The sequence below is a fragment of the Musca autumnalis genome, unplaced genomic scaffold (assembly GCF_047663935.1).
Source record: "Musca autumnalis isolate F117 unplaced genomic scaffold, ASM4766393v1 scaffold_3, whole genome shotgun sequence".
In the NCBI taxonomy this organism is placed as follows: domain Eukaryota; kingdom Metazoa; phylum Arthropoda; class Insecta; order Diptera; family Muscidae; genus Musca; species Musca autumnalis.
In genome coordinates, this window is record NW_027411866.1 from 186632422 (window position 1) to 186643435 (window position 11014).

General features: G+C 34.2%; 1 non-coding gene across 1 annotated transcript; it reads right to left on the minus strand.

Moving 5' to 3' along the window:
- TRNAG-GCC (transfer RNA glycine (anticodon GCC)) lies at positions 1-71 on the minus strand. The gene has a single exon. It is a non-coding gene; the product is annotated as a tRNA-Gly (tRNA).
- Between the last annotated feature and the right edge of the window lie 10943 nt (positions 72-11014).

An 11014-nucleotide genomic window follows, 5' to 3' on the forward strand; every position in this document is an offset into this window, starting at 1 on the left:
TGCATCGGCCGGGAATCGAACCCGGGCCGCCCGCGTGGCAGGCGAGCATTCTACCACTGAACCACCGATGCTTGCGAGGTAATCGCGCCAAATGATTCACATAACACACAGTTGCAAAAACATTGTTGAAAGAAGTGCATTTCATATTATGCTAACTGGCACACTGTGACTTCCACTCGTAAAATGTATGCAGCTAATCATGTTCGTTTGGATTCAATAGAGCAGATTCACAATTTTGCTTCATTTTTTCAATTTATGTTAATACAGAACGATGTATGCATGTATAACTTAATATACAGTGGTGTGAAAAATAATAAGGACAGTGACATTCACAACTTTTGGTCGCTCCTAAAATGTGTAAAATGGAAGAATTTGCGATGGAAATTTGTTTTTGAAAATGTACATGTATTGCAATAAGAAATCCCGTTACGATTTTTGTTTCATTCTGTTTAGTTTTTATACAAAACAAATATTTTTCGTAAAATCCGTAATTTCTGCTGTGAAAAATAATGACAGTTTTTCGTTTTAGTACAAATAAATTGATAATCACCCTTATTACGGTTGGCGTTGTCGTATCCAAAATTGCAAACTGACGTATCGTAACCAGAGAAATGCGTAAGTAGCTGATTTTGACACTCCTAAGCCACATGCTCAAAATATGTACGAGTGCGGCTAGCCACTTAAAAAATAAGTTATTTAAAAATGGATATTTTTAGACACTTTGGTATACTTTGCCAAGTAGTTTTGAATACGCAATAACATTTTCTGTTTTACTTTGTTGCTCATCGCACATCAAGTGTTGTTTTCAACCCTTGTAATCAGTGTTGCCGTTCAAAAAATTTTTTTCGGCCCAACATTTTCCTAAAAACGGCCCAAAACGACCTAAAACGGCCCAACATTAAAAATTAAAACAAAAATATATATTTCTCATAGATACCTTTTATTACTTTAAGAAAAATCGAAAAAATATTGTCTATTTTTACGTAAAGGTAGTATGTCGCAAAAATTGTCTGAGATATAATGATTGGAAGGCAACAATTTATTGTAACTTGAATGTAGCATATAAACTTTAAGTGCGTGTTTCTCGAAAAGGCGTTTTTGAATCAGCGTTTTGTATAGTGTTATTTTTGTTTGACGAGATGTGGCTTTGTTTTTAAATTGCTTACTTAGACCATAGTAGCATCTGTTGGCCAATACAATTCTTCTTCTTATTTCACAACTGATGTTGTTTGTTGTGTTTATGGCAGTGCCGAGGTAGACGAAGTCTTTAACTACCTCAAAATTTTAGGTACCAACTTCCACAGTTGGTCCGAGCTCTATGGACGCTTTGCGCGTCGACACCATCAATTTGGTCTTTTCGCAGTTTATCGCCAGATCCACTTTCGCAGATTCTGCTTCGACCTTCCTAAAGGTATCAGTTACTTCCTTTACTGATCGTCCCATGATGTCTATGTCATCAGAATAGGCAAGTAACATGTGACTATTGGTGTAAATTGTGCCATTTCTTTTGACATTTGCATCTCGTATTACCTTTTCCAGCAAATTCAACATATTATTCATGTGAGCTTATTAAATACATAAAACGCTTGCCTTTAAGCGAGACAGATTAAAAAAATTATTTTGCCCAATTTTTTGAAAAAAAAACAGTAAATTTTTTTCGGTACAATCGAAATTTTGACTTTGACAGCTCAATTTTTTTTTTAAATTCTGTTTTATTAGGTTCCTAAGACGCTTACCAAAATATACTATGATCGGCCCATCCGTTTTCGAGCTATCGTTGGCACCCCAAAACGCTTTTACAAAAAGATGGTCTCGCAGATAGCCACTTACCTCAAGAATATGCACTATTTTTAAACAACAAAAATTCCAAAGGTATTATAAGATGTGTTCAATTTTGGGAATAAGTTATTCAAGCTCGAGGTCGTCGAGCTTGAATAACTTATTCCCAAAATTAAAAGTAAAAAAGCTTAAATAACATTTTCCCAAAATTAAAAATAAAAAAGGTCGAAGAATCAAAACTAATAAAATAAGATTTGTTCTTTGAGATGAAAGAAAGTATAGTTTCACCGAGTCTGGGAAAATGTAATAATAGGGAAAACTTCGTTTGAGGTTTCCTTATATGTGGTTATTGTATTTAGTAGTTTAGGGGCCATTATTAATTACATAACAACAACAACAACATTGTTCCACAACATCCCATACGGGACAAGGGAGACTTCTCTAATATCAATGAGTGCACCCCGATTCATATTTAGCTCAATGATATGGGACCTTACTGTTTATTGCCGAGTCCGAACGGCGTGTCCTAAGACACCACTTGTTGAGAAGTTTTTCAAGGCTGAAATACTCAGAAAATGTCGCCAACATTACTGAGGGGTATTTTGCCACCGTTGAAAAATGTTTGATGTTGCCTGGCCGGGGAATCGAACCCCCGACCTTCTGCGTGCAAGGCGGGCGTGCATACCAGTGCACCACGGTGGCACCCTTTCTTTTACTATTGGATGGTATTTCGATCACTTTTATAGTCTATTCTCTTATTATTTTGATCTAGTAATTTAATATAAAACTCCAAAACAGCAAATTTTATTTCAAACTTTTCATTTTCCGTTAAGTAAGACTGCATGAATGTAATTGTCTGCTTTTGTGCCCACAAATATTTATGAAGTTTCGAGCTGGTACGATTTATTTTTGTAGTCAATGTCAATATATTGATGCTCTTTTTCATTTATTTTTTTTTATAAAAAAAAGACAATTTGTGTTGATACTTGGATATAAATAGGATAAACCTGAACTATCTGCTTGAAATTCATTCTTAAGGTTGTTAATTATAGGTAAAATATATGACAAAAATAGAAAAAACCCTCTAGCTTGGCATGATTCCGTTGCCACCAATTCATTATGAACTTTTTTATTTATGAACACAATGCATGAATCTTTACCAAATACTTAAGTATCATGAAAAATATATTTCAAAATCCGGGTAATTAAAAGTTAAAAGTGACCATTAAGCTACTAGGAGGACCTTCTTGGCATTAAGTTTTAATGTAAAAATTATATTTTTAATGCCACCAAATTGCTTTATTTTACGTTTTCAAATCCATCCAATAGTAAAAGTAAGCATGTAATAATAGCCCAAAGACTAATATTTGATATTTTATAAAATATTGTTTAAAATTATTAGCATGAAAAGGGCCCAAAATGGATTTGGGCCGCCCATCGGCCCAAAATTAAAAATTATTTTTTATTCGGCCCAAATTTGGGCCGAAATGCCCAAAACGGCAACACTGCTTGTAATTCAACCGATTGTCTCATGCTCTCCGAGAGTGTGAGAGCAAAGATCATTTTCTAACAATGATGTTCAAAACGTTAGAAGAATATGCAAAAGCACACATAACATTCCAAGCAAATAAAAAGCGTACGCAAACGAAACAACAACAAATAAAATATTTGTTTTTTGTTGTGTTGTGTGTGCTTCCACTTGATAAGCTACCCAGTGGGAAAATGGAAGCAATGGTAAACGAGGAGGTAATGCATAAACACTATGATTTATTGATTCCAGAATACATTATTGTTAACACGGTGCATGTCCTAGGAAAATAATGCATTCCTTTTGTTTGCCTCAGTAATACATAATATAATGCATTCAATATAATACATTTTTGGACACTATTTCCAGAATACATTATATAATTGATTATTTATTTAATTTATTCCCCCATAATAGATTAAAAATATGTATTTTTGAAAATATATATTTTAATCCAATTTTTTATTATTTTATATTTTATCGTCATATCCTTCGCACGTTGACACTTCTGTAATAAATAATTTATATTAATATTTATGTTATAAAAGTATTTAATTTGCAAATGTTGAACAATTTTACTTGTTTTCATTTGATGTATTCACTTGCACAACGTTTTTTTTTATTTGATATTAAACGCCTCCAACGTCGCTTTGAATACATTTAAAAAACGTACATCTTCACCGTCACACGAATGAAACAAAACTAAACAAATTTACAAACTTAAACAATGACGCGACATGAAGTCGTCCGAAAATAACGGGACACAGAATCAGGAAAAAAAACTATGAAACTACACATTCCATCATATACAGATTCTGGAATATAGACGGTAATCAATTTGTAAATTTCGTCAAAAGAAATTACCATTTCGCTTCAATTGGGATGAATAATATAATGCATCCTATAACAACAGTGTTATAATTAATTTTTGCTCAAATTGCATTCTTTTCTCGATTATTTTTGACAAATTCTATAATGTAAATCATATAATGCTATAAATTATTTATTATCAATGTAATATATTCTCCATTTTCCCACTGGGTACTTGACAAAATATCTACGATTGTGATTTTTGTATACAGTGCAAAATACGATGGACACTTGTTTTACTTATTACGCACAAGCAACGGTCTTTATACGTCATAAGTATTTTTTGTGGTGGTGGAAAAAATACTGAGTGCAAGAAAATACATGCATTAAAAAGCAAAAGGCCCAAAAAAATTGTGTGTGATCAAATGGCTTACGGGGGCAAGTAACTTATTGATGATCTCTGATCGTAACGTCAAATTGGTATTATGTATGTTGTATGTATTTGTACAAAAAAGCAAAAACTCAAATTTTTAAAGAATTCTTTTGGTACCAAAAATTAATAGAATTATTAGTAGATCATTTTTAAACTATTAATTCAGAAGAACAGCTAACCCTACAGATTTTTACAATCAAAATAAGTGTTCGGCGTAGACGTTTTTGTGGTCGTTGGCGTAGTCGTTGTCGTAGGGATATTTTTTGGTACCACGTAACATTTACGACAACGAAAATTTTTTTTCTCATACAAAATTAAAAAATACATATTTTTTTAATTGTAAAACAATTCGTTTGAAATCATCTCTTGAACAAAAACTAAGAAATTTGCATTGCATGAATCGTTATATGAGGACTCTAACAGATTTTCAATAGAAAGTTTAGCTGTGTTCCAGAACTAAAAATTTTTTACAATTTTTACGACTTTTACACATTTTACTCGAAAAAGCGTTCCCGTACACAAAAAAGTTGTAAAATGTTCACTTCTCTTTAAACAAAAATGGCGCTGAATGACGCTCTCTTTAAAAACTTTTTACACGACAAATTTGGGCGAGTGAAAAAATAGTTACATGGTTGCCGGCGTCTGATTGGCTGATACGCCGACTTTGACATTTGTTCCAGTTTTTTTGACGTATTTTCCATTTTTCCGTTCCCGAACTATTTCAAAAAACTTGTGTGTGAGAACAAATTTTTTGCAGTTCTCTCTTTTACGAGTTTTACCATTAAAAAGTACGGGAACGAAGCTTTTGTCATCTGATAAAAACACGAAATTTGTCATACGAAAATGAACAAAAGAACTAAATTTTTTATTTATTTTAGTTATTTTCCAATAGATGTATGTATTTCAATAATCATTGCAAAAAAAAAAAAAAAATCTTTTGAAATTGATTTGTTTTTATGTTTATATGCAGTCGTTAACAAAATCGATCACGACTCTTTCCTCGTATTTCAACGCCATACGTGATACCGATTTGTTGTATCAAAAAAATAAATGATATTTATAGTTCAAGAAATCCGTCCAAAGAATGATGATTGTGTTTCTTTCGATATTTTATGGATCTATGATGCTATTTTGTCAACTGTCACGAAGGAATTGAAATATTAGAGAGAAAGGTCCTCCGGTTGTGTGTAGGGAAACTTTTTCAAGCATTTAACAATCGTTTTTATACCCTCAGCATTTATGCTAACGAGGGTATATACACTTTCATACTGGCAAAATGTGCCTCATCGAAATAATGGTTTTAGACCCCAAGTATGTTTGGACGAAATCCGTTTCAGGGGCAAGTCCATACTTCCTGAGAAAATAGCTTGAAAGTTGCAAAAAACCCCTATGACACCGTGTGTAGTGGATGGAGCGCACGATAACTTTTGAATGGATCTGCCGATTGGGCCTAAACTTTGGCCTTCGTAATATTTTGTCCAAAGAAAGTTTAAGTTCGAAGATAAGCCATATCGGTCCACTCCTTCAGGTACCTCCCCAACAAAAGTTCAAAAATGTTCGGAAAAATTGTGCGCACTATAATTCTTGATTTGGTCCATACTTTACACAACCTAATATAACTACCAGATATAGATCAGGTTCGATTATGGATTATATTTGTCCACTCTTTCGGGTACCTCCCACACAAAATTTCAGATAAGTTTTCTTTAGGACCTGCTCTCGAAACACTTTGAATTTTGTTGAAGCAACTTGCGTTCGCTGCCTCAATTATAATTGTTCCACAAACATCCCAGACGGGACAGGGGAGACTTCTCTCATATCAATGAGTGCACCCCGATACATATTAGCTCAATGCCTCAATTACGACGGTAAAAGTTTTTTCAGGGGCAAGTCCATAGTTCTTGAGAAAACAGCTCGAAAGGTGTAAAAAACCCCTATGGCACAATATGTACTGTTTGAAAAGCACGATAACTCTCGAACTGATCAACCGATTTGGTCCAAAATTTGGCCTTCGCAATATTTTGTACAAACATAAGCTCTGTTCCAGAACTAAAAAGTTTTTACAATTTTTACCACTTTTACACATTTTGCGTTTCCGTAAACAAAATTTATATGAAAATCGTTTACAACTTTTACGACTTTTACCACTTTATAAAGCACGGGAACAGGCCATTAGTTTCAGTTTGATGATGGGTAATACCGGTCACAACTTCCGGTACTTCCCCCAATATTTAAAGAATGTCACTAAAATGGTATGCACGATATCTCTTGAACGGAGCAACCAATTTGGATATCCCAATTTTATGTCCAAATTTTTTTCTCCTTAGGGATATTATGTTTTCCGTGGACAAGTCTATGCTTCCTGGAGTACTGGTGCAAAAATTATACGATGACCAACTGAAATGACTACTGAGTGCTATATCTATCGAAAATATATGACTCCCAAAATAAGATCCACTTCCATAATGTACTATGTCGGTCCATTCCTTTAAGTACCTCCTCCACAATCCTTTTGAACTTTAATCCTAATCCACATTTTTGTGCGCATGAAGTATTTTTTTGAATTAAGTGTTTCAAATTAAACTGGCTGAGAGTATATCTCTGTCGGTTAAGCCGACTGATACTTTTTTACTTGTTTTCTAATAGTTACATATATGAAACAGCGGGTGTAACCCCATTATCTGAATATTCCATGGAAAGAATTAAAAATATGTAGATTTCTTGGTCACTCCACTCCTTAATTCATGATATTGTAAGGGAGCAGAATGGTTTTACTTGGAAAAATACCAATTACATATCGGCACTCGGTTATGCATCTGAATAATACGCAATGTCCAGATTTCAACATCCATATTTCTCCCGGAATTCATAGAGGTTAAATTGCATCCTCTATATAACTTCCTTTGGGTGAATTGGTTTCACTCAGAGGCCCTTATGTAAAGGACGGACGTAGGGTTTTTAGTTAGGTTAAGGTTAAGTGTAGCATTAAGTGAAAATAAAAGGAGCTATTCCCTCCAAATATGAAATTGTCTGGAGCAAGTTCGAATTAAACTTTGAAAATATACATAATTAATTACACTTCAATTTACGGTTATTACTGAATATAAACAATTAATGTAATTAAAACAATATGGAAAAGTTTTAGGCTTTCTTTTTTTAATAATTCTGTAATTCTAGTAGTAGGTAGTTCTTACTTTTAGCTGTATTTGTTATAAATCGTAAATGAACTTTGTATTAGCATATGTATTTCTAATTCAATTAGCGTTGTTATGCTAAGTTCACATTTACAAAATTCACTCGATTTCAACTGTCAATTACATTTGCTCAAACGTCAAAAAAAATCCAATGGATTTCAGATGAGTTTTCATTTGACGTATACGCAAAGGAATTGACGGTTGAAATCGAGTGGATTTCGTAAATGTAAACATAGTATTAGAGTAGTTTTCAACCATGGTACAAATACACAGGTAGCCGCATCGGTAGAGATGGTTTTTACCGGGTATTTACCCGGTAAATACCCACACGGTGGGTAAATACCGGGTAAATACCCATTTGTGGGTATTTATTTGGGTATTTACTATATTGAATGGCAAATACAACATTTTACACCCTATTCCTGGGTTTAGGTTGTAAATTCGTTTCAAATGGATAGTTTTACAATACTTTAGACTAGTGGGTAAATACCCGAGTATTTACCCAAGTGTTGGGTAAAAACTCATTAACTGCCGAACCACTTGACGTAGGCTGACAAAATTTGGCTTACGTCTTTCTTATGTCAACAGAACTTCTGGTACTGAACATGGAGTCTCTGGGTCCATGTTTTGATATAGCCCCCATATAGCCGTACCTCCCGATTTAAGGTATTTTTCATCTATTAGCCACATTTTACAACCAAATTGGCTGTAATTTGGCACAGTGAGTCCTCAAGGAGCAGAAAATATCCTTGCAAAAATGTCAATATAGGTCCACGTTTTCTAATAGCCCCCATATAAGGGTACCCCGATTTCGAGTATTTACCCAAAATTGGGTAAAAACTCATTAACTGTCGAACCACTTGACGTACGCTGACGAAATTTGGCTCAAATCTTACTTATATCAAGAGAATATTTAGTATTGAAAATGGGGTCTCTAGGTCCATGTTTTAATATAGCCCCCATATAGCCGTACCTCCCGATTTAAGGTATTTTTCATCTATTAGCCACATTTTACAACCAAATTGGCTGTAATTTGGCACAGTGAGTCCTCAAAGAGTATAATATATCCTTGCACATATTTGTCAACGTAGGTCCACGTTTTCCTGTAGCCCCCATATAAGGGTACCCCGATTTCGAGTATTTACCCAAAATTGGGTAAAAACTCATTAACTGTCGAACCATTTGACGTTGGCTGACAAAATTTGGCTCAAAACTTTCTTATATCAATAGTAATAAGGGTATTGAAAATGGAGTCCCTGGGTCCATGTTTTGATATAGGCCCCATATAGCCGTACCTCCCGATTTAAGGTATTTTTAACTATTAGCCACATTTTACAATCATACTGACTGTAATTTGGTACATTGGGTTCCCAATATGTATAAAATATCCTTGCAAAAAATTGTCGACGTAGGTTCACGTTTTCTTGTGGCCCCAATATGGGTTTCTGAAATCGGGAGGTACGGCTATGTCAAAAAGTGGACCCAGGGACTCCATTTTCAATACTTTTAATACTATTGATATAAGAAAGTTTCTAGCCAAATTTTATGAGCCTACGCCAATGGTTCGGAAGGTAAAGAGTTTTTACCCAATATTTGGGTAGATACTTGAAATCGGGGTACCCATATATTGGGGCTATAAGAAAGCGTGGACCTACGTTGACAAATATTAGCAAGGATATTTAATGCTCATTGAGGACTCACTGGGCCAAATTACAGCCAATTTGGTTGTAAAATGTGGCTAATAGATGAAAAATACCTTAAATCGGGAGGTACAGCTATATGGGGGCTATATCAAAACATGGACCCAGAGACCCCATGTTCAGTACCAGAAGTTCTTTTGACATAAGTAAGATTTGAGCCAAATTTTGTCAGCCTACGTCAAGTGGTTCGGCAGTTAATGAGTTTTTACCCAAAATTTGGGTAAATACTCGAAATCGGGGTACACTTATATGGGGGCTATTAGAAAACGTGGACCTATATTGACAAATTTTTGCGAGGATATTTTCCACTCCTTGAGGACTCACTGTGCTAATTTACAGCCAATTTGGTTGTAAAATGTGGCTAATAGACAAAAAATACCTTAAATCGGGAGGTACGGTTATATGGGGGCTATATCAAAACATGGACCCAGAGACCCCATTTTCAATGCTAGATATTCTCTTGACATACGTAAGATTTGAGCCAAATTTTGTCAGCCTACGTCAAGTGGTTCGGCAGTTAATGAGTTTTTACCCAACACTTGGGTAAATACTCGGGTATTTACCCAAGTATTTACCCACTTGTTTAAAGTATTGTAAAACTATCCATTTTGAATCGATTTCATAGCCTAAACCCAGAAATAGGGTCTAAAATGTTGTATTAGCGATTCAATATAGTAAATACCCAAATAAATACCCACAAATGGGTATTTACCCGGTATTTACCCAATTTACCGGGTATTTACCCATTGGGTATTTACCCACTGTCCATCTCTATATTTTAAATCAAATTTGACAACAAACATAACAATCAGGTGGGCTTATTGTCCGACTGTATAGACTGTGATGGAATAGATTTTTTGTATAATATACCTTTAACATTAACATAAATACATAGTTTTTTGCCTCTACTGAAAAATTGGAAATTTTGAGTTACTACCCTTTTGTTGAACAGGTGCGATATACAAATACATATCGCTAGAGTTATTTAAAAACTATGTACATAGTTGCTACTAAAAGTGCCAACTAACTACCTCCTACTAAGTACATTTTCGACTGAGTCATTCTTTGACATATTTTCCTCATATAAAATAAAAATAAACAATGGAATGATGAATAAATGAATTAACTAGAATGTATTCACTTTCACTTAAAAACGATACTATTCTATTCAAAGAATGTCATAAGCACTAGAGGTCTTCCAAAATAATTTATAGATTGTAAGCAAGAAATAGCGACAGATTTCAAGACAAAACTAGTTACATGCACACGTGGGCATAGCCATAACAATTCAACTGCTTGTTTTGGTTATCGTCATCGTCAAACTTGCTGTACACGTTTTTAGATATCGCTGTTGTGTGTGCGTATGTTCATTTCGCTTTAACAGCCATACATTTGAACATAAAAGTGAACGTCTGCGGAAAAAACCACCCTGAATACCAATAGATATACGTGTATAATTTTTTTTCAAGGCATTTAGTGTTATTTCAAATTTTACGTTATTGGTGAAAAACTTCTCAATCACTTTAGCTTGTCTTAAACTCATATACTTTAGTCTTTCGTTAGAAAATTT